Raw genomic sequence first — 23,266 nt, 5'->3', positions numbered from 1 at the left:
GGTAGAAGAGATAGAAGAGTTTTCTCAAAAGATATATATGTGTGTATTCTACTGTACTTTTAGATACAACCTTGCTGCAATCAAAGGTTATACAAAATAGTCCATAAGTTGATGTTCAGTATAATGGGTGTTGGTGTTGGTTTCTAAAAATAAACGATATTCAAATGTTAAGTGTTCAATATCAGTTCCTGAGTTGTGTCCTAATGTGATAATCCAAAAAATACAATCCAAAAGATAACTTGAAAGCCAACAAATTGCTAGTGAAATCCAATAAAAATTCAATAAAAATAATAAAGTCAAATGTCAAATTCCAGAAAAATAATTAGTGTCAAAAAATCCAATGTTACAAAAGAAAAATTATACCTAAGTACTTGGCAAAGTGAAGAAATTCTGTTAACCTAGGTGTGAAAAAAAATCTTGCTGTTTCAACACCAGAAACAAAAAAAATAAACCTCAAAAAAAAGTTGTGATTCCAATGCAAAATAAATGTGCGTGAAGTTTATGCAAAACAATACAAAAAATAATGATGTGGCGCAATGTGCTAATTTACAACACCAAAAAATAATGTGCTATTTCAACACCGAAAAACAATAAGTCATAAGTTGTAGATCCTGGGGTAAAAGATGGGTATTGTTCCAAACCTTTAAACACAGAGGGTCAATTTATACAAAGGGAGAGTAATCCATAGTAGATGGTAGAAGTGTTAAAGCAAAAATGGCAAACACATGAAAAAAGTAAAATAAAAATAAAAATGCTGGTGAAAAATACCTGTGGAGAAAAGAAAATGGGTACAATGTGTAGTAGGTTTTTCACAAGGTGCTCCAGTAGAATTAAGCTTACCAGTACAAGGTCTACGCGTTTCGGCCTCTCATCAGGCCTTTATCAAGACTCGAGTCTAGATAGATAGATAGATAGATAGAAAGAAAGAAAGAAAGAAAGAAAGAAAGATAAAGAAATTATTAGTAAACACATCAATAAAGCAAGAAATGGACACATCAAAATACATACAAAATGAGGAACCACAGAAATCAATCAATCAATCAATCAATCAATCAATAAATAAATACATAAATTAATAAATAGAGAGAACCAAAAAAATATAAATGAATGCATGCATTTACACAGCAATACATAGATTGGTGAAGAAATGCTCATCAAATGAAGAATGAACACAAAAGGATAGCAAACACGTCGCCTCGCCAGCTTAATACCGTTTCCTAGGCTTTTTTGGCCCGGCACACAAGGGGTTAACAAGAATCCGAAATGAAATCAAGCAGGCAGGAAAGCAGCTCGTCGCTGAGGATTTCTTCCAGAAACAAGCTGCTGCAGCTCATTTCGGATTCTGGTTGTTGTATGGATGAGGATGATGATTCTGTTTTTGTCACACAGCAAAAGAGAGGGGTGCACCGGTCCTGGAGGTACTGCAATACCAGGTCAATGCGTGGAGTGGACAGAGCAAGCTCTTCTTCCATCTCCCTGTTTCAAAAATCCATTTAATATATGGCACCCAGATAGGGCGCGTATCAGATATTAAACTGATAAGAACAGATTTTTTTTTTTTTGTTCTTTCTTTCTTTTTTTTTTTTAGTCTACCATTCAGTCATGAGACATAAGACTTTGAAAAATGAATTAGGCCTCTTAAAACAAAGAGCCTTCCACAAAAAACAAAGTCGCTCAATCACATCATAATGGTAAAAAAATAATGGTAAAAAATATAAATCGAATTGGTATAATTTATATATAAAAAATATTTTAATAAAAAGGATGAAAATTAATTTTAAGTTAATTTTAAAGGGAAAAAAGGAAAAGGGAAAGACAGGGACTAACCCTACATATCCCTAAACCCTAAAAAAACTAACCCTCACTTCACCCCACCAACTAACTCACCCTCACACTCTCCCTCACAAAAATCCCTAATAATAATCCTAAAAAAGGGAAAAGGGGAGAGGGGGTAAGGAAAGGTATTAATAAATAATTTTGTTCCAGAAATAAAAGCTATAAAATTTCTTTGCACATTTTTCACCTAAAAGCCTACGATCTCTTAAATAATAAATATAGATTAGGCTCAGTGCATAGGAGATGCAATTCTTAACAGATAATATTTCATGCTTTAATAAAAATTAATTTCTTGCAAACCAAAGGGATTGTTTAAAACAATTTAAAAACAGCCAAACATATAAAAACTTTTCTTCGTCTATGCAACGCATACGCCCAAATAAAATAGCCTCATGATTTAAAAAATAAAGACCGCCTTCCCATTGTATGTTGAAATGTTTTTATTAAACAGTTTTTATCATACATTATTATTTGTACAATGAAATAATACTCATTCAAAGAAGATAAAGACATAATAAAAATAACAAGAAAAATAATACAAAATAAATGCAGGATGTTCGAGTTCGTAGATATTCATATATTTCTAACAATTCAGGTGGAAGTGTGTATTTTGGTTTCGTGGATGTTGAGGGTAAATAGCGTTGGTACCAATCAAAAAAGTTATACGTTTATGTGGGATTATGTGTGGCGATAGTCCCCTCCCTTTAATACCCAATAAAACCATATTTTGTCAATTGCTTCTTTATTATCTAGAATCCAAGCTGCAGATTCATACATAGTATGTGTGGCTTTCATTTTATTTAAAACTTCCTGCCAAGCCAAGGATCCAGTTTTCCAGTATCTAGCTATACATGATCTTGTAATCGTGCACAAGATCTTGATGAATGTGTTAATTGGTTTGTTAAAATTAGGAATTCGGACATGCAGTAGGGCCTGTGCCTGTGCGAGACGAATTTGTACATCAAGAATATTACTTATCAGGAGAGAGAGATTGTCCCATATCTGTCTGATTTTGTCGCATTCCCACCATAAGTGTAAGTATGTTCCTAGAGATCCACATCCTCTATAACATAATCTGTTCCCCATAGGAGACATATGTGCTGTCTGCAATGGAGTTAGGTACCATCTATATGCGGTCTTAAGTGTATTTTCCCTGAGGTCTGCATTTATTAGTCCTTTGTCTATCTCTCTAAAGATGTCGATCAATTCCTGCATGTCCAGCTCCATCCCCAAGTATCTTTCCCAGTTTAAGATCAACTGAGATTTTACTAATGTCTGTGATGATTGTATGGTGGAGTACAGCCTCGAGATAGTTTGTTTCGTTCTATGTGGGGCTTTACAAATGAGTTCTAGTGTTGTGGTGTTCTGGGTTGTATACCTTTTTTGAAATTCTCTAAGGGCGGAGACTATTTGAAGGTAGAGGAACCAATTTACCTTTAGAGGTGCGATTTTATCTTGGATCTGATTGAATGTTAAAAATTTATCATTACTTATTAAATCAGCCACTCTATAAAGCCCCTTATTGCGCCATTTGTCTATTGGTGGGCGATTTTCCTGAGGTAACATATATCTAATTGGCATATTTTTGGATTGTGTTGGTTTTAATTTAGTAGCCTTGGCTACCTTATTCCAAGATACCATTGTAGAGTCCAAAGTAGGGGGCCTGAGATGTCGCATGGCAGGAGTTTGTAGTTTCTCCTCCCAAAGAATGTCTGCTGGGTAGTTCCAGCCTCCCATTTCTGCTTCAAGAGTCGGCCAGACAAGATCTATGTTGGGGTTGTCTAAAAGCGCTGTTTGAGCTAGTCTCGCCGCCTTATAGTAGGTGACGAGATCGGGGACCCCTATCCCTCCCAGTGTTCTGTGTCTCGTCAAGCAAGAGGTCTGGATTCTAGGAGTTTTTTTCCCCCTAATAAACCTTATAAGGTCTGATTGCATCTGTAGTAGTTCTGGGATTGGGATTTTAAGTGGAAGAGCTCTGAAAAGGTATAGTAAGCGTGGCAAGACATTCATCTTAACCGTGGATTTTCTCCCATACCAAGAGAGAGAATATTTTGACCATTTCTGAAGATCTTGTCTGATCCCTCTATATAGCGGTAAGTAATTGAATTTATATAATTGGTTAAATTGGGTCGGTAAGTTTATTCCCAAATATTTGATAGTTTGTGTGGCCCACTTCATGGTGAAGTTGATTTCAATTAGTTTTTGTGTATGGGGTGGGAGCCTAATGGGGAGAGCTTCACATTTTTCTAGATTAATTTTATAACCTGAGATAGATGAGAACTTATCTAGAAGTTGGTATAGATTCGGGAGGGAGAGCATCGGTTTGGTGATTGTGAGTAAGATGTCATCTGCAAATAACATCAATTTGTACTCAGTGGACCTAATTTTAAATCCCGATATATCTGGGGAATTTCTTATTTGCGCTGCCAGTGGCTCTATACAGAGGGCAAATAAAAGGGGTGACAGAGGGCACCCCTGTCTCGTTCCGTTTAGAATAGGGAAAGTTTTGGATTTGTGACCTGTTGCTGTGACTTGTGCTGACGGGTTCGAGTATATCCTCTCTATTGCATCTACAAAAGGGCCCCTGAATCCCATACTGTGAAGCACCTGTAATAGGTATTTCCAATCTATTCTATCAAACGCCTTCTCCGCGTCTAGTGATAGAAGCAGAGAAGGCGTCCCGGATTAAGATAAATAGTGAATGGAGTCTATTATTCGTCTGATATTATCTGGGGCCTCCCTGTCCTTTATGAAACCAACTTGATCTGGGTGAATCAGTTGGGGTAGTATTGATTTAAGACGGTTGGCCAAAATGTTAGTGAATATTTTGAGATCCTGATTGATAAGTGAGATAGGGCAATAATTTGAGCAATATTTTGGATTTCTGCCTGGTTTGGGGATTACTACTATTTTAGCCATCAACATCTCAGGTGGGATTGGGCGTCCCTCCAAAATGTGGTTACATAGGTTAGTTAATTGGGGGATCAATATAGGTTTAAATAATTTGTAGTATTCTCCTGAGAACCCATCTGGTCCAGGGGCTTTGCCTTTCTTAAGATCTTTGATAAGAAGAGATACCTCCATCGGAGAGACTGGAGAATTAAGTAGCTCTCTGTCATTTTCTGAAATTTTCTTGAGGTTAGCGTCTGTGAGGAAATCTATAGTAGCAGATTCAGTTTGTGGTGTATAAGTCACCTTTTTACCGTCATATAGGTTCCCATAGAATTCTGCAAAAGTGTCTACAATTTCTTGGAGATGGGATACTGAAATACCTTGTGAATTAATTATATTTGGGATGGCAGAAGCCTTGCATCGTTTGCACATTTTATGGGCTAGAAATTTATCAGGTTTATTAGCAAATACATAATATTGTGTCTTTAGTTTCATCATCGCCCTAGTTGCCATGGAGTTCAGAATTTTGTTTAAACTATCTCTTTTCTTGGATAATTGTTTTAGAACAGATGCATTTTGGGTAAGTTTATGTTGTGTTTCTAGTTCTTTTATTTCATTTTGAAGCTGAGATATCAAGGTACTGTTATGATGTAAGGAACGGGATTTAGTTTGGATCAGGAGACCCCTAATGTATGCTTTGTGTGCTGCCCACATATGTAATGGGTTGTCTGTAGTGTCTTTATTTATATTCCAAAATTCAGTCAGTTGTTCACCTATTTTATCCAATGTAGGTTTGTTTCTAAGTGAGGTTGGGTCAAAAGTCCAGGTTCTAGATCTTTTAGGGTCTTGGACCCCATTTAGATGAATGGAGATTAGTGAGTGATCAGACCAGGAGCAAGGGTGTATTTCTGAAGATAAAATTAATGGGATTAGAATTTGGCTGATGAATATATAGTCAATTCTAGTGTATGATTTGTGTGCCGCCGAATAGAATGTCGTGTCATTAGTGTCCCCATATAAGTATTTCCAGGTGTCTATAAGTGTATGGGGAGCAAGTGCATCTTGTATAGATTTTATCAATCTGTTATGTCGATTTTGTTTGTTGCTCAACCTTGAATTCGGGGCCTGGGTGATGATGGGCTTCAAATTGATGTTAAAGTCTCCAGCTAGTATTGTTCTATATTGAGACCAATGTTTTATTAGGTGTGAAATGTTTTTAAAGAAGGTATGTTGGTTGTCATTTGGAGCGTAAATGTTACAAAAAATGACATCTGACCCGTCCAGTTGTCCCTTTACAATTAGATATCTGCCCTCTGAATCCGCTAGGGTATGTTCATGTATAAAGTTTAGCGATGAATGTATGAGTATGGATACCCCTCTTTTTTTCGTCTCTGTTGTGGCGTGGTAATGTAGTGGGAACGCTCTGGACCAATATTTGGGAATATTTGAGTGTGTTAAGTGAGTCTCTTGAAGAAAGAGGACATTGGCATGGAGTCTAATATAATGGGCCATAGCTACCCTCCTTTTGACGTCGGAGTTTAATCCTCTCACATTGTGAGAGACTAGGTGTATTTTAGTCATCTAAACTATCTGTTGTCCCATTAGTCATGACTTTTAAGAAATAGCAAAATATCCCTTTTACGTGAAGTTCTATAGTGTTTCCACCCCTCCACCTATATCCCCTCTTCCAGCATTCCCAGGTTGTGAATGACTCAATACCATCATGCATTGTAAAAAAAAAAAAAAAAAAATTGAACAATGTAAATATAGGAAATAAGATAAAAATACATTAACTATATCTCTCTGGTAAAGAGAGATAACAACTCTCATAACATTCTGTCTTAGTGGAGCAGTATTAAAGAAATATATCTAGCTTTGTAAACAGTGGATTCAACAGTAAATCAACAAATAGTACAATCTGTAAACTCTAACATAACTGGTGTTTTAGCGCCTTGTATACTTTACCCTTTCTTGAATATTTTCATTATGGGGTATGGACTATAAAGGCATGAAAAACAAATCAAACAGAGAAACCCAACAACAGAACTCAGCCACACCGGGCTGTAATAAATCAATATGAATGGACCAGTGCAGAGTCTCCGGTAATGAGTGACACTTCTTATAGCACTTATACGGTTCAGTAACTCACCCCACTCTGGCCTGTCCGGTCAACCACTTGACAGTGTCGCTGCCCAAAGTACAGCCGCCTCTGTGCCGCTTCCGAAGATCCAAACTTCAATTGAGCGGCTCACAGGGCCTCAGCTGTATTCCGTGTGCTCGTCGGCTTGAGTGTGGGTGTGTAGCTATACGTCACAGGTATTCCTCCAATAGTAGGAGTTCTTTTCCGGAGGTGCTGCAAACTTTGATCCGCTCCAGGCTGTAGCATCAGCTGATGGGCCGGCAAGGACTGGAATAATCATCAAATTCAAAAGGAGACACCGACATCCATCTTATAGGTAAAATCTTGTAAGCTTTATTATGCAATGTTAAAAAAGAAGAGACAACACAGCAAATGTACTAGAGTCAGACGTGGGCGCAGCACACAGGCATACGCGTTTCGGAAAGAGATTCCGTAGTCACAGCCTGACATGCTACCCCACACACCTGTTTAAAAACCCCATGGGCTAATCTAATAGGTTAAAACAGGAACTACCCCCATAGACTCTAGCCAATAGGACACTAAATAGCAGATACAGCAATGATCCTAATTAACACTTTATTATCTCGGTTACCAGCATTTCTGCTATACACAACTAACAGTCCTAGCAATAATAGAAATGCAAGTGAATAGACATATTCGTAAAATTAAATGACAGTCATAATCCCAATGCGAAAATGTTGATCCTATTTGAAATGTAGCACAGGGGAGATGATATAGCTACAGCATTAATTGAAAAACATTACTCATGGTAATAAAATATAAAATAAAATAAGTAAATGATTAAAAGGGAAACTAATGGGCAAATTAGTAAGGTGTAAGTTGGTCACACCAAATTATATAAGGATTTCATATTAGGAGGAACAGGTGTTCAAAAGACAAGTTCAAGTAAGCAAATAATGTATACTGCCGTATACAAAGAAGATATATAAGTATTTGTGTATTGATGTATCAGAAAAGCTCCATAGGCACAGTGTATAGATACTGTCATGTGTGCTAATAGATTAGTAAATATAGTCATTGGTGTACAGAGCAAATATTGGCAGAATATTATTCCTAGTGATTAATAATATCAAATCTGGAGTTCAGACCTTTGGGTAGTCTGCTTTCAAGGGTAAATATCCAATATGCTTCCCTTCTTGCCAATATTGTATCTATATCACCGCCCCTAGGGGGCCTAAGGATCTTTTCTATAGCACACCATGAGAAATATCTTAAATCGTTATTGTGAAAAGAGCCAAAATGTTGTACTATTGGAGTGCTAGCCTTGTTGATTTTAAATGATGACAAATGTTCCCGTATGCGGGTATTTAGGTCCCGTGAGGTGAGACCTACATACTGTAATTTGCAGTGAGAGCATTCAATAAGGTAAATGGCATATTCCGTGGTACAGTTCATACAGGTATCAATATCATACCTCTTGTTGGTGACAATACTAGAGAAATTCTTTGTCACATCAACATACTCACAAGGTTTACACTTGCGCCGACCACATTTGAACATGCCAGTATGCCTTAGCCAGGATGATTGACTCTCAGTTTTACTTTTCAATAACGTGGGGGCCAACAGATTACCCAATGTTGGGCTTCTCCTATAGGAGCATCTGAGCCCATTCTTAACAGTATTAACTAGCTTATCATCAGCTGAGAGGAGAGGGAAGTGTTTACGGACTATCTTACAAATATCCTGATACTGTATACTATGATTGGTGACAAAAGTCAATCCTTTGAAATCATCATTTCTGGAAGATTTCATGTTTAACAGATCCCTTCTTTCTATAGTACTGACAGCAGCTTTAGCCCTTTTCACTACAGCTTTGGGGTACTTCCTTTCTAGGAGTCTCCTTTCTAGATCAACTGATTCTTGTTTAAACTGTTGGAAACTAGTGCAATTCCTCCTCAGCCTAGTGTATTCTCCTTTGGCGATAGCATATGGAACATGCTTGGGGTGGCAACTCGTGCCTTGAAGGAGTGAATTGCCAGGATAGGCTTCCTGTAAATGGTAGATTCGATCTTACCAACAGGATTACCCCGCAGTGTAATATCAAGATAGTTTATAGTATATGGATTAAATTCACAGGTAAATCTCAGGTTAAGATCATTGCAATGTAAGTATTCCAAAAACAAGGGAATAATATCCTCACTTCCTGTCCAGATGAAGATAAGATCATCTATATACCTCTGGTATAGAGATATATGAGATCTATATATATTATTATCTCCAAAGATGTGGTAAAATTCCCACCATCCTAGAAATAAGTTTGCATAGGAGGGGGCAAACTTCGCCCCCATGGCGGTACCACATCTCTGGAGATAATAAGTATCTTCAAATTTGAAAAAATTATGTGTTAATAGGAATGTGAGTACCTTAAGAATAAAATTCTTAAGGCAATGATCATAATCTGTGAAATTATCTAGAAAAAAAGTAACAGCTTCCACTCCCTTCTGGTGGGGGATGCTAGAATATAGAGAGACAATATCAATTGTCATCTACATGCTAGACTCAGTCCATTCAATGTGCTCAAGTATGTTTAGGATATGCTTTGTGTCACGAACATATGATAAGAGAGACATAACAATAGGTTGGAGTATATTATCCAGCCATTGAGAAAGGTTTCCCAATAGTGACTCAACACCACTAACAATGGGGCGACCTTTTACATCTATAAGAGATTTGTGAGTCTTAGGGAAGTGATGGAACAGTGGTGTCTTCGGATTATCCACAAAAAGGAATTCAGCTGTGTTGCTATCTATACACCCTTGTTCCATACCTTCATCCAAGAGATGTTTGAGTTCATTTTTGTACTCATTGGTAGGATCCCTTCCTAGAATAAGGTAGTCATGTTCATTATTCAATTGTCTGAGACCTTCAGCTATATACTGTACTCTGTCCATTACTACAACCATTCCACCTTTGTCTGATTTCCTGATAACCAAATCCTGATTATTTCTTAGGGAAGTCACTGCTTCTTTTTCAGACAAAGATAGATTGGGCTTGTAGTTGGACCGTCTAGCTTTCAATTCAACCAAGTCATTTTCCACTCTTGAGTGGAAGATTTCTACAATGTTGCCCCTACTTTGTATGGGATAAAATCGAGATTTTTTCTTTAGGGTAGGGCCTCTGCTCCTAGTGTCATGTTCAGATATATTGTCTAACTGTAATTGTTGTAATGAGACAATATCACAATTCTCAGAGAAATTATATTTATTAGTAGAAATGTCACTTTCCCTATTGATAGGAGTAGAATCATGTTCTATAGTGCTGACATCATCTGAGAAATGTTTTCTCAGAGTTATGTTCCTAACTAATCTGTTGATGTCAATTATAGTTTGAAACAGATCAAAATCGTTATTAGGTGCAAAATTTAGCCCCAAATTTAATACTCTATAGTGTGTATCATTGAGTGAGAAAGATGACAGATTGACCACATTACCTACTATTTGTACTTTGTTTGGGGTCTCGGTTCCCTCAGCTGATATTTGTCCTGATTGTTTCTCATGACCGGATTCTGTTTGGTAATGTGAGTGCCTCTTCGCCCCCCCGCTATGCCTCCCTGTACCTGTGGAAAAACCTGTTCTAGTACAGAGTTGTCAGGTCTTGATGTAATGTGCGGAGTCTCCATATAAGTAGCCTGCTTCGGTCTCACTGTGTTAGTAACATTATTAGTATTATCTTCATATACAAGATGTGGACCTGCCGCAATGGCAGCTTGAGGTTCATCATTTTGATATGTGATAGATTGTATATCCTGAATAGCATCAGCTGGTTTATCACCATCACTGGAGTAGTCTGTATCACTCCCAGAGAAGGTAACATTTTTAGACGAATTGTTATTATTATTTCTGTTTTGTTTATTATTATTATTGGCCCTTCTCCTCCTCCCAAATCTTGGTTGGTTAGATCTAAAGTTCCCTCTAGATTTCTTGTTCCATATGTATACACAATTATTAGCATAGTCGTATTTGTCCCTAATGAACTTAGTATGTTTTCTCTCCATAATTTCAGACCTTCCCTTAGCAATCAATTCCCTCAGTATTTTATCAAATTTAGCAAAATCAGGATTACTAGATCGTCTATTCAGTTCTACTTGCAAATCATTAATTTCTATTCTTAAAGACTCTAATTGTTTGTTTTTATAAATCAATAATAGCATCATAAGTCTCAGGGAGCAGTCAGTTAGTACATTATTCCATGAGTCTATAAATTCCTTATCATTAGTGTCCACATCAAACGTGGGGAATTTAAAGACCCGTAGTCCCCTTGGTATCATACTCAAACTTTTGTACTTTTCGAGGGTCCAAATGTCCCACTGTAATTTAGATTCTTTTATCAAAAGTTTTTCCAGGAGTTCAAATAAAGTACTTAATGCCAGTATGCTCTTATCCTCTGAGAAAATCAGTTCACAGTCAGTAAGATTTGTGGTGCGTGCAGTAGCTGGCAACAATGAATAAAAAGTGTGCTGTGTTGTCTCCATAGCTGAGCAGAAAATTGCAGGCTGGAGGCTTGAACAGTCTGTGTTAGGTGTTGGTACATCCAGGGTATACCCAATAACAAACAAATCAAACAGAGAAACCCAACAACAGAACTCAGCCACACCGGGCTGTAATAAATCAATATGAATGGACCAGTGCAGAGTCTCCGGTAATGAGTGACACTTCTTATAGCACTTATACGGTTCAGTAACTCACCCCACTCTGGCCTGTCCGGTCAACCACTTGACAGTGTCGCTGCCCAAAGTACAGCCGCCTCTGTGCCGCTTCAGAAGATCCAAACTTCAATTGAGCGGCTCACAGGGCCTCAGCTGTATTCTGTGTGCTCGTCGGCTTGAGTGTGGGTGTGTAGCTATACGTCACAGGTATTCCTCCAATAGTAGGAGTTCTTTTCCGGAGGTGCTGCAAACTTTGATCCGCTCCAGGCTGTAGCATCAGCTGATGGGCCGGCAAGGACTGGAATAATCATCAAATTCAAAAGGAGACACCGACATCCATCTTATAGGTAAAATCTTGTAAGCTTTATTATGCAATGTTAAAAAAGAAGAGACAACACAGCAAATGTACTAGAGTCAGACGTGGGCGCAGCACACAGGCATACGCGTTTCGGAAAGAGATTCCGTAGTCACAGCCTGACATGCTACCCCACACACCTGTTTAAAAACCCCATGGGCTAATCTAATAGGTTAAAACAGGAACTACCCCCATAGACTCTAGCCAATAGGACACTAAATAGCAGATACAGCAATGATCCTAATTAACACTTTATTATCTCGGTTACCAGCATTTCTGCTATACACAACTAACAGTCCTAGCAATAATAGAAATGCAAGTGAATAGACATATTCGTAAAATTAAATGACAGTCATAATCCCAATGCGAAAATGTTGATCCTATTTGAAATGTAGCACAGGGGAGATGATATAGCTACAACATTAATTGAAAAACATTACTCATGGTAATAAAATATAAAATAAAATAAGTAAATGATTAAAAGGGAAACTAATGGGCAAATTAGTAAGGTGTAAGTTGGTCACACCAAATTATATAAGGATTTCATATTAGGAGGAACATGTGTTCAAAAGACAAGTTCAACTAGGAGCAGAGGCCCTACCCTAAAGAAAAAATCTCGATTTTATCCCATACAAAGTAGGGGCAACATTGTAGAAATCTTCCACTCAAGAGTGGAAAATGACTTGGTTGAATTGAAAGCTAGACGGTCCAACTACAAGCCCAATCTATCTTTGTCTGAAAAAGAAGCAGTGACTTCCCTAAGAAATAATCAGGATTTGGTTATCAGGAAATCAGACAAAGGTGGAATGGTTGTAGTAATGGACCGAGTACAGTATATAGCTGAAGGTCTCAGACAATTGAATAATGAACATGACTACCTTATTCTAGGAAGTGATCCTACCAATGAGTACAAAAATGAACTCAAACATCTCTTGGATGAAGGTATGGAACAAGGGTGTATAGATAGCAACACAGCTGAATTCCTTTTTGTGGATAATCCGAAGACACCACTGTTCCATCACTTCCCTAAGACTCACAAATCTCTTATAGATGTAAAAGGTCGCCCCATTGTTAGTGGTGTTGAGTCACTATTGGGAAACCTTTCTCAATGGCTGGATAATATACTCCAACCTATTGTTATGTCTCTCTTATCATATGTTCGTGACACAAAGCATATCCTAAACATACTTGAGCACATTGAATGGACTGAGTCTAGCATGTGGATGACAATTGATATTGTCTCTCTATATTCTAGCATCCCCCACCAGAAGGGAGTGGAAGCTGTTACTTTTTTTCTAGATAATTTCACAGATTATGATCATTGCCTTAAGAATTTTATTCTTAAGGTACTCACATTCCTATTAACACATAATTTTTTCAAATTTGAAGATACTTATTATCTCCAGAGATGTGGTACCGCCATGGGGGCGAAGTTTGCCCCCTCCTATGCAAACTTATTTCTAGGATGGTGGGAATTTTACCACATCTTTGGAGATAATAATATATATAGATCTCATATATCTCTATACCAGAGGTATATAGATGATCTTATCTTCATCTGGACAGGAAGTGAGGATATTATTCCCTTGTTTTTGGAATACTTACATTGCAATGATCTTAACCTGAGATTTACCTGTGAATTTAATCCACATACTATAAACTATCTTGATATTACACTGCGGGGTAATCCTGATGGTAAGATCGAATCTACCGTTTACAGGAAGCCCATCTCAGGCAATTCACTCCTTCAAGGCACGAGTTGCCACCCCAAGCATGTTCCATATGCTATCGCCAAAGGAGAATACACTAGGCTGAGGAGGAATTGCACTAGTTTCCAACAGTTTAAACAAGAATCAGTTGATCTAGAAAGGAGACTCCTAGAAAGGAAGTACCCCAAAGCTGTAGTGAAAAGGGCTAAAGCTGCTGTCAGTACTATAGAAAGAAGGGATCTGTTAAACATGAAATCTTCCAGAAATGATGATTTCAAAGGATTGACTTTTGTCACCAATCATAGTATACAGTATCAGGATATTTGTAAGATAGTCCGTAAACACTTCCCTCTCCTCTCAGCTGATGATAAGCTAGTTAATACTGTTAAGAATGGGCTCAGATGCTCCTATAGGAGAAGCCCAACATTGGGTAATCTGTTGGCCCCCACGTTATTGAAAAGTAAAACTGAGAGTCAATCATCCTGGCTAAGGCATACTGGCATGTTCAAATGTGGTCGGCGCAAGTGTAAACCTTGTGAGTATGTTGATGTGACAAAGAATTTCTCTAGTATTGTCACCAACAAGAGGTATGATATTGATACCTGTATGAACTGTACCACGGAATATGCCATTTACCTTATTGAATGCTCTCACTGCAAATTACAGTATGTAGGTCTCACCTCACGGGACCTAAATACCCGCATACGGGAACATTTGTCATCATTTAAAATCAACAAGGCTAGCACTCCAATAGTACAACATTTTGGCTCTTTTCACAATAATGATTTAAGATATTTCTCATGGTGTGCTATAGAAAAGATCCTTAGGCCCCCTAGGGGCGGTGATATAGATACAATATTGGCAAGAAGGGAAGCATATTGGATATTTACCCTTGAAAGCAGACTACCCAAAGGTCTGAACTCCAGATTTGATATTATTAATCACTAGGAATAATATTCTGCCAATATTTGCTCTGTACACCAATGACTATATTTACTAATCTATTAGCACACATGACAGTATCTATACACTGTGCCTATGGAGCTTTTCTGATACATCAATACACAAATACTTATATATCTTCTTTGTATACGGCAGTATACATTATTTGCTTACTTGAACTTGTCTTTTGAACACCTGTTCCTCCTAATATGAAATCCTTATATAATTACACCTTACTAATTTGCCCATTAGTTTCCCTTTTAATCATTTACTTATTTTATTTTATATTTTATTACCATGAGTAATGTTTTTCAATTAATGTTGTAGCTATATCATCTCCCCTGTGCTACATTTCAAATAGGATCAACATTTTCGCATTGGGATTATGACTGTCATTTAATTTTACGAATATGTCTATTCACTTGCATTTCTATTATTGCTAGGACTGTTAGTTGTGTATAGCAGAAATGCTGGTAACCGAGATAATAAAGTGTTAATTAGGATCATTGATGTATCTGCTATTTAGTGTCCTATTGGCTAGAGTCTATGGGGGTAGTTCCTGTTTTAACCTATTAGATTAGCCCATGGGGTTTTTAAACAGGTGTGTGGGGTAGCATGTCAGGCTGTGACTACGGAATCTCTTTCCGAAACGCGTATGCCTGTGTGCTGCGCCCACGTCTGACTCTAGTACATTTGCTGTGTTGTCTCTTCTTTTTTAACATTGCATAATAAAGCTTACAAGATTTTACCTATAAGATGGATGTCGGTGTCTCCTTTTGAATTCTATAAAGGCATGAACCATAGTTATTAGTCCATCACAAATTTCTAATTCTGGAGTGTCCCTTTATAACCCAGTGGCAAAAGTCATTTGTTGTTTAATTTTCTTTTGCTGGTAGATTGCCACTTGGGTTGTATGCTATCTCGCTGGGAAATTTGTAGGTTTCTGCGTTGTTTAGTAGGAGTGTCTATTGGTACAGACGGCGGATCCAACCCCAGAAGCTTACACATATTGGGCATTTCTTCTTCCTCTTTTAAAGTTAATGTTTTACCATCTCTTATTATGTGTAGCGCAAAGGGAAATCCCCATCGGTATTGGATTTGGTGCTTTCGGAACAGAGTTGTAAGTGGTCGTAGCTGGGATATTCTTTGTAGGGTCCTTAAACTGAGATCCTGAAAGAATTGGACAACAGTTCCCTGAAATTTAAAGGTTGGGTTTTGTCTGGATGTAGATAGGATTTTTTCTTTCTCTTGAAAAACCAGTAGTTTCGCAATGACATCCCTTGGCGGGTCGTTATCTTTAGGCCTTGCTCTTAGAGCTCTGTGAGCTCTTTCGATATGGAATGTAGATTCCTCTTTGTCTCCAGTGAGGGCTCTGAACAATTGTTGCAGGTATAGATGGAGATCTTTGTTCAAAACAGATTCTGGTATGCCCTTCATTCTGATATTATTTCGTCTTCCCCTGTTTTCGAGGTCCTCGACCTTGTCCTGGAGCTCAACAATAGATTGCTGCTGGGAGTTAACAGCCTCAGACATAGAAGTAAGGTCTTCATTGATCGCCTCTCTTTGCTCTTCCAGATTTTCAATTCTGCCTCCCAATTCTGCAATGTCTGATTTTATATCAGTGAGGCTATCTGTAACGGCAGTGTGCATAGAGTCTATTTTTTCCCAGAGACGTTCAAAGTTTGATGAAATGTCTTGTTTTGATACTAATAGGCGCAAATCTGCCCTTGTTACTGGTGTGTGATCTCCTTCTGTAGTAATAGAGTCTGTGTCTTGTTCAGAGTCTCCTTCCTCTTCTCTGGTATTTTCATCTGTAAATTTATTAACCTTAGCTGATTTGAAATAAGGGTTAATATTCTGCGATTTGGCAACTTTGTCTGCCTTGGTTAGTTTCTTAGATGTCATGGTGTATGGTTTTGAGTGTTGGTATTTGTTTGATTTTATAATATTTGCTACTGCACCTATGTGTTTAACTTTTAGAGATGGTGCGATTATATATAGACTTGTTGAAGTACCATATGTTATGGCCCCTTAATGTTTTGTGAGGAGACACTTTAGTAGAGACTTTCTGTATTTTGTTGCTCCGCAGCTGTTATTATAAGTTTTTATAGAAGCAAGGGTCTTTTACTGAGTGATTGAAACCTGTGAGCTATCTCAGTATTTTCAGATTAGACCTCCTAAATACCCAACATTTGCTAGCGTCGTTGATATAATGTCCTCCCTCTGTATCCTTCTATTGTGTATGGTTCATGTGAGCATTGCTAAGATTTGGGCGCTTCTACAAAAAGTCCTGCGTCATACCGCCATTTGCCGCCATTGACTATTGTCCCATGCTGCGTCTCAGCCCCCAAGCAGATCCAGACATGTGTGACCCCTACCAAGTAAGTTCAGCTCCTGCTGTTGTGTCCGATCGCTTAGGGCTTTGTATCTGTACCCCCTCAAGTAAGTCTCTGCATCGCCGCTACTACAGCGTGTGTAATAGTTCAGCTTGGGGGTAAACTGATAGGCCTCACCTCTCCGGTCCTGTGTCTGTAAGCAGCAGTCGGTCTGTGAGAAGTATCAGCCCATATATATCCCGGAGTGTGTCTCCGACTCATGCAGTGAGGTTTTAGTCCCAAAATTGCTGTCTGGGAAGACTTTAATCCCTGTTTTGTACTTTTAGCTCCTGGAGCTCAGAGATTACGCTGCCATCTCTGAGCTCAGTCAGGCTCCGCCCCCCGCCTTCCCATTTTAAAAGGGGACTCACTTTCCTCCAAACCTCTTGCGCATATGGGCAGTTCCAGAACACATGTAGAGGAGTCTCATCAGCCGTACATTCCGGTCTCGGGCACTTGGCTCTGGCTACCAAGCCCCTTCTGTGCTGGAACTCCCTGGTTTGGAGGGAGCCAGTAACGATCCCCCGGGCTACGTCTTTCTGATAATTAATTAGCCTTTTATGAGAGACATTCGTCCAAATTCATTGAGAAACCTCACTAGAAAAATTTAAAACCGTAGAGACCTGCTCGCCAGATTTAAAAACATTTAAAACCTTTTTATGATCCTGCAAAATCTCAACGCTAAAAGTTTGTAATTTAAAAATTCTAATAATTCTCTCTAAAATAATAAAATGCTTAGGAAGATTAAAAGCATACGGTCTAGTTAATAAAAACGGAATCCAGTTATACCTCTTAAAAATAAAACCTGCAGTGTATTTTATAATCATCGCCACGAAGAGCCATCTTTATGTTAAAAGCAAGAAATTTAAAACTTAAAAACATATTAAGATCTATTGCATTCTTCCCACCATTTATAGACTTTTTTTGTAATTCCGTTCTTTTATATCGCTCCATTTTTGCCCCCCAAATAAAAACATAACATTCTCTAATAATTCTCTTTATCCATAAAACTGGGGGAAATAAAATCATTGCTACATATAAAAGAATTGGTAAAATTATTTGTTTAATAATTAAAATCTTTCCTTCAATAGTTAAAATCCTAAAACCCCAGAGTTGAAATTTCTTTTTGACCTTGGCTAAAACTAGTTCCCAATTAAAATCATATTTCATATCCTGCGTAAAATAAACACCTAAAATTTTTATTTTATCCCTAACCGCATTCAACTCAACACCCAACAAACTATCCCATTTACCATACAACATACATTCTGATTTTTCCATATTCACCTTACAACCAGACACCGTACAAAACCATTCAACCACTCTCACAGCTCTCTTAATAGACACAGGATCCACACACAAAATAGTCACATCATCCATATACGCCACAGTCTTAATCTGTCTACCTCCACCACCAGGCACAGGAACACCCTTAATCATTCTCTCTTTCCTCAAAGCACACAACAGGGGTTCCATACAGCATATAAACAAAATAGGGGACAACGGACATCCTTGTCTTACACCAGACAACACCTTCACTTCTTCAGTCATAAACCCATTCACAGACACAACACTCACACATCCCTCATATACACTCTTAATCATTTTACGCATTCTCTCGGGAACACCCATTCGCTCTAAAACATCAAATAAAAACTCATGCGAAACCCGGTCAAACGCCTTCTCAAAATCTATACTAAAAAGAGCTAAACTCTGGTGCCTATTTATAGAATAAAAAATGCACTCTCTAAGAACAGTTAAAATCTCAGTTATGCTCCTCCCAGGCACCGCACAGGCCTGACGGCGCAATAACTTTAGCAATGACAGTTTTAAGACGGGATGATAAAAGCTTAGTAAAGATTTTATAATCGCAATTTAAAAGAGTGATGGGGCGCCAATTCTTTAAACATTCTTTATCTTCTTTTTTATATAATAAAACCACCACCCTTTGTAACCAAGATTTAGGTAAAACATTAAAATCCGCACATCTTTTAATTAAAATCATAAAATCGTCTTTTAAAACATCCCAAAACTTTTTATAAAACTCAATAGGTAACCCGTCATTGCCTGGGGTCTTCCCATTTAAAAAACTCTTAATAACCCCTAAAATCTCACTATCATTAAAATCCTGTACTAAAAACTGCTGATCATCAGAATCAAAAGAGGAATCTAAAAGGTTTAAAAAATATTTCTCTAAAGAACGGTCTATAATTTTGGGTGAAAATAAATTAGAATAAAAATCATGCACAACTTGCTTAATTTTTAAAATCTCAGATTCACCCTCTAAAACATCAATAAAACTTTTATTCACAGCTATTTTTTAAAAAAAAGAAGCGTGAGCACTGCTCATCTTCCTCTAAAACCTGAACTTTAGAATTAAAAATAATTTGTTTTCCTTTTTGCTGTAAAACCTTTTTAACCTCCTCCTTTAAAACAATAATCTGGTCTTCAACATCACAGCCATATGATCTTGCTTGGTAAAGTGCTTGTAATTTAAATTGCAAATCTGAATAAAATTCCCTCTTTTCCCTGGCTTTTCTTTTCCCTACAGAAATAAAAAAATTACGTATGTTAACTTTAACTTTATCCCACCATGTTAAAATATCTTCATTACCCCTATAAAAACGCCAAACCTTATATTTATTAATAAAATCAACACACACACGTTCATCATCTAAAAGAGTAGTGTTTAATTTCCAGTATGTGGGTTTACATTTAAAATCAACAGGCAATTCTAAAACACATTTTAGCAGCTTATGGTCGGATAAAACATTATCACATAAAACACACGACGCCACTTTAAAAACCTTTGATACAAAAATAAAATCAATACGGGACTTAACTGATGCACTCCCCCAGGTAAAACCATCACCCACACTCCCACTCACTCTCCACACATCCTGTAAACGCACATCCTCAATCATACCCTTCAACAGACTCGCTGACCCATCCAATCTCTCACTTGTAGCAACACTCTCACGCTTCTCCCCAGGCCACACACAGTTAAAATCACCCCCTAAAATCAAAGGCTCATTACCCGCTAAAAATAAACTTAAAACCTTAAAAAACTTCACTCTCTTTTTCTTACACGTAGGGGCATACACACAAACACACTTAAAGGTAAAATTATAATAACTCACATACGCAACTAAAAGCCTCCCAGGAATTATTTCATCATAATTATTCATCTTAAAAGCACTATTCCCAAATAAAATACCTACTCCAACATTCTTGTTTTCGTTCCCACCCGACCATAAAGATGGGCCTTTACACCAACTTTTTTCTAAAATAGCATAATCAAAATTTGTGTCGATATTACATTCTTGTAAAAAAATTATATCATCCTTTTCATTATTCAAAAAATCACACAGAGCCGCCCGCTTAACTGGGCTCCTACAGCTCTGTGTATTTAAAGATGCTACACGTAGCATAACTTAGAAAGTGGAAAAGATATTATCTATGCGTGACGCACCGGACCCTGAGCCTCAGACATAGCGTCACTGGATACAGGGCTAAAACCACTTTCCGTAACAGGCACCGCACTTTCATCGATCCTGAGACAAGGACTTACACCAGAAAAATCAGAAATGTCAATAGGTGAGTCCACAACTTCTGGAGGAGACACATCTTCAAGTATACAGGCAGTACCCTCCGATACATCTGCCTGCAGTGGTGGATCTTGAAGATCAGACTCCTCATTCGACAATATAGAAAATAAATTGTCACTATTAAACATGCCGAGGTCTGAAACTGAAGGGGACATGATGGGGGACAAAACACCACCAGACACCTCTTCATCAAAGTCAATCAGAACAGCAGATGATAATTCAGAGAGCTGTTTTTTTCTCTCCTCCATCTCAGCAATAGCCACAGAATAATTCACAGCCTTCTTCCCCATGGCCTTCAAGGATTTCTTCTTACCCTGAGTGCCAATCTTCTTCATAGGGGAAGTGAGCTTCCGCTTCCCTGTGACCTTCCAAACGTTACCTGGAACCTCAGACAAACCTTCAGAAGACATAGGCTCAATAACTTCCGAACCCGACTTGTCCGTACACGTTTCAGGACCAGTGCCAAGGGATTTTGCCTTAGTCACTTGTTCTGCATCCCGACTCACAGTAACGGCCTTCTGCTCCACCCCTTTCTTGGGAGATGTTACAGGAGCATCCCATCCCCCTCTTTTAGGGCAAGAACGGAAAACATGGCCAGTCTCTCTACAAATGTCACACCTTCTCTCGGTACAGTTCTTACTTTCATGCCCAGTTTTTTTGCAAAAGCGGCAAGCTTGATCCTTCCTGCAAAAAACGGTGTCATGACCGTACACGAGACACTTTCTGCAAAAAAGCGGCATTTGATTAAAAAATAGAAAACCTCTATTGTTGCCTATAGAAAACATAGAAGGGGGTCTACGAAACCCCCCAAAATCAGCAACATCAGGCTTAAAAGTGACAAGGAACCTCCGTTTCCCTGTCCAAACACCAAATTTGTTAAGGATTTTGCTTTTGATGTTACACTTGAGCAATAATCCTCCAGGAACATAATGACCTCCATTTCACAAACATGGGGGTTGTACATATGCACAACCACCAGCTTCTCAGGGTTTCCAAATAAAGGGGAAATAGTCACCCCAGCCATAAGGACATGATTATGGTGAACCCTGGCTTTGTCCAACACATAATTGGCAAGACCTTCAGTCCTCAGGGATAAATCATAGAAACCCCTCTGCTGGAATTCCTGAAAACACATAAAGTCTGTAAATGGCAAACCAAAAAATTCACTTACTAGTGTTTTCTGGATAAAATCGCCATTGGCCTCAGCAATCTCGACATGCTACGTGTCCATTGGCCGAAAACCCGGAGAACGACGATGAAAACCTCCACCACTGCCACCAGCAGAGCTTCCACCACCTCCCGGATCTTCATCTCCTCCATCTCGATCTCCATCTCGATGATCTACTCCCGACTCTTCCAAAACTCTCCGCTCTCCATCCTCTCCAGTCTCCGCAATAACTCCACCTCCTCCAAAGAACGCTGCCATAATGGCAACTGGGGATCGCAACCGGACGTCTCAGATAGCTGTCCCCCCAATAGAAACAGGTGGTGCACCCGAAGGAAACACCACCAGGCAGAGGGGACAGGTTCTTCAACTCCTAATGGCTCAGACACTTGATCTGAGCCAAAAGGCCGAGAAGCGATAACGCAACGCTCTTGTCTGGAACGCCGCACGCTCGGAGCACTCCCTCTGACTCGGGGAGACAAATCACACCATTGGAAATTCACAAGCTGCAGCTGCAACCCACAACAACACATGCCAGGCTGCTAGGCCAGGCAAAAAACACAACTACTGACCTGGGATACAAAAAAAAAAAAATCTGCTTCATGATAAAAAACAGCAGCGGTGGTGGCGACCACCAGGAACCTTCTACCTGACTACTGGACAGATAGCTGCTCTCCAATTTGCATGGCTCCGCCTCCTCCACCCTCCCCTGAAAACGGCCCCCTCCTTCCCCCCCGCCATCGTCGGAGCTGAACTCTGGAGACAGGCAGGCAGAAAGGCGTCAAAGCCACCCGACTGCTCAGGCTGATTGCACCTACCTAGCTGCTAGTGGATCTTGTGGGCCTAGCTGCCCGCCTACCTACCTAGCTAGCTAGCTAGCAGGCTCCACTGATTTTAGGAAAACTTCCATGAGCAGGCACCAGGTGGAGAAAGAAGCACACGGACAACATTGACAGCTCCAAAGACTTTTATTGTCTGCCAAGAAGGAGAGATAGATAGATAGATAGATAGATAGATAGATAGATGAAAGAAAGAAAGAAAGACTTTGTAAACACATAGATAAATCAAGAAATGGACACATCAAAATACATACTACATGATGAAACACATAAATAAATAAATAAATAAATAGATAAATGAATTCACACAGCAAATAGATTTCTGAAGAAAGCCTCGTCACATGGAAAAGGAACAACAAAGGCTAACAAACACGTCGCCTCGCCAGGTAAATACCGTTTCCTAGGCTTTTTTGGCCCATCACACAAGGGGTTAACAAGACTCCGAAAAGAAAGCACGCAGGAAAGCAGCTCGTTGCTGAGGCTTTCTTCCAAAAATCTGCTGCTGCAGCTCTTTTCGACTTTTGGTTGTTGGGATGATGATTCTGTTTTTGTCACACAGCAAAAGAGAGGGGTGCACCGGTCCTGGAGGTACTGCAATACCAGGTCAATGCGTGGAGTGGACAGAGCAAGCTCTTCTTCAAAAATCCATTTAATATATGGCACCCAGATAGGGCGCGTATCAGATATTAAACTGATAAGAACAGATTTTTTATTTTAATTCTTTTATTAGAAAAAATAT

The 23,266-nt window shown here is 38.7% G+C and overlaps 2 pseudogenes; both read right to left on the bottom strand.

Moving 5' to 3' along the window:
* Positions 1 to 1,396: 1,396 nt before the first annotated feature.
* LOC128654974 (uncharacterized) lies at positions 1,397 to 1,630 on the bottom strand (annotated as a pseudogene).
* A 21,463-nt stretch (positions 1,631 to 23,093) lies between these two features.
* Positions 23,094 to 23,266, bottom strand: LOC128655053 (uncharacterized; annotated as a pseudogene).

The sequence above is a fragment of the Bombina bombina genome, chromosome 3 (assembly GCF_027579735.1).
Source record: "Bombina bombina isolate aBomBom1 chromosome 3, aBomBom1.pri, whole genome shotgun sequence".
Classification (NCBI taxonomy): domain Eukaryota; kingdom Metazoa; phylum Chordata; class Amphibia; order Anura; family Bombinatoridae; genus Bombina; species Bombina bombina.
Note: the sequence above shows the minus strand (reverse complement) of the source record. Positions and strands in the feature narration are given on the sequence as shown.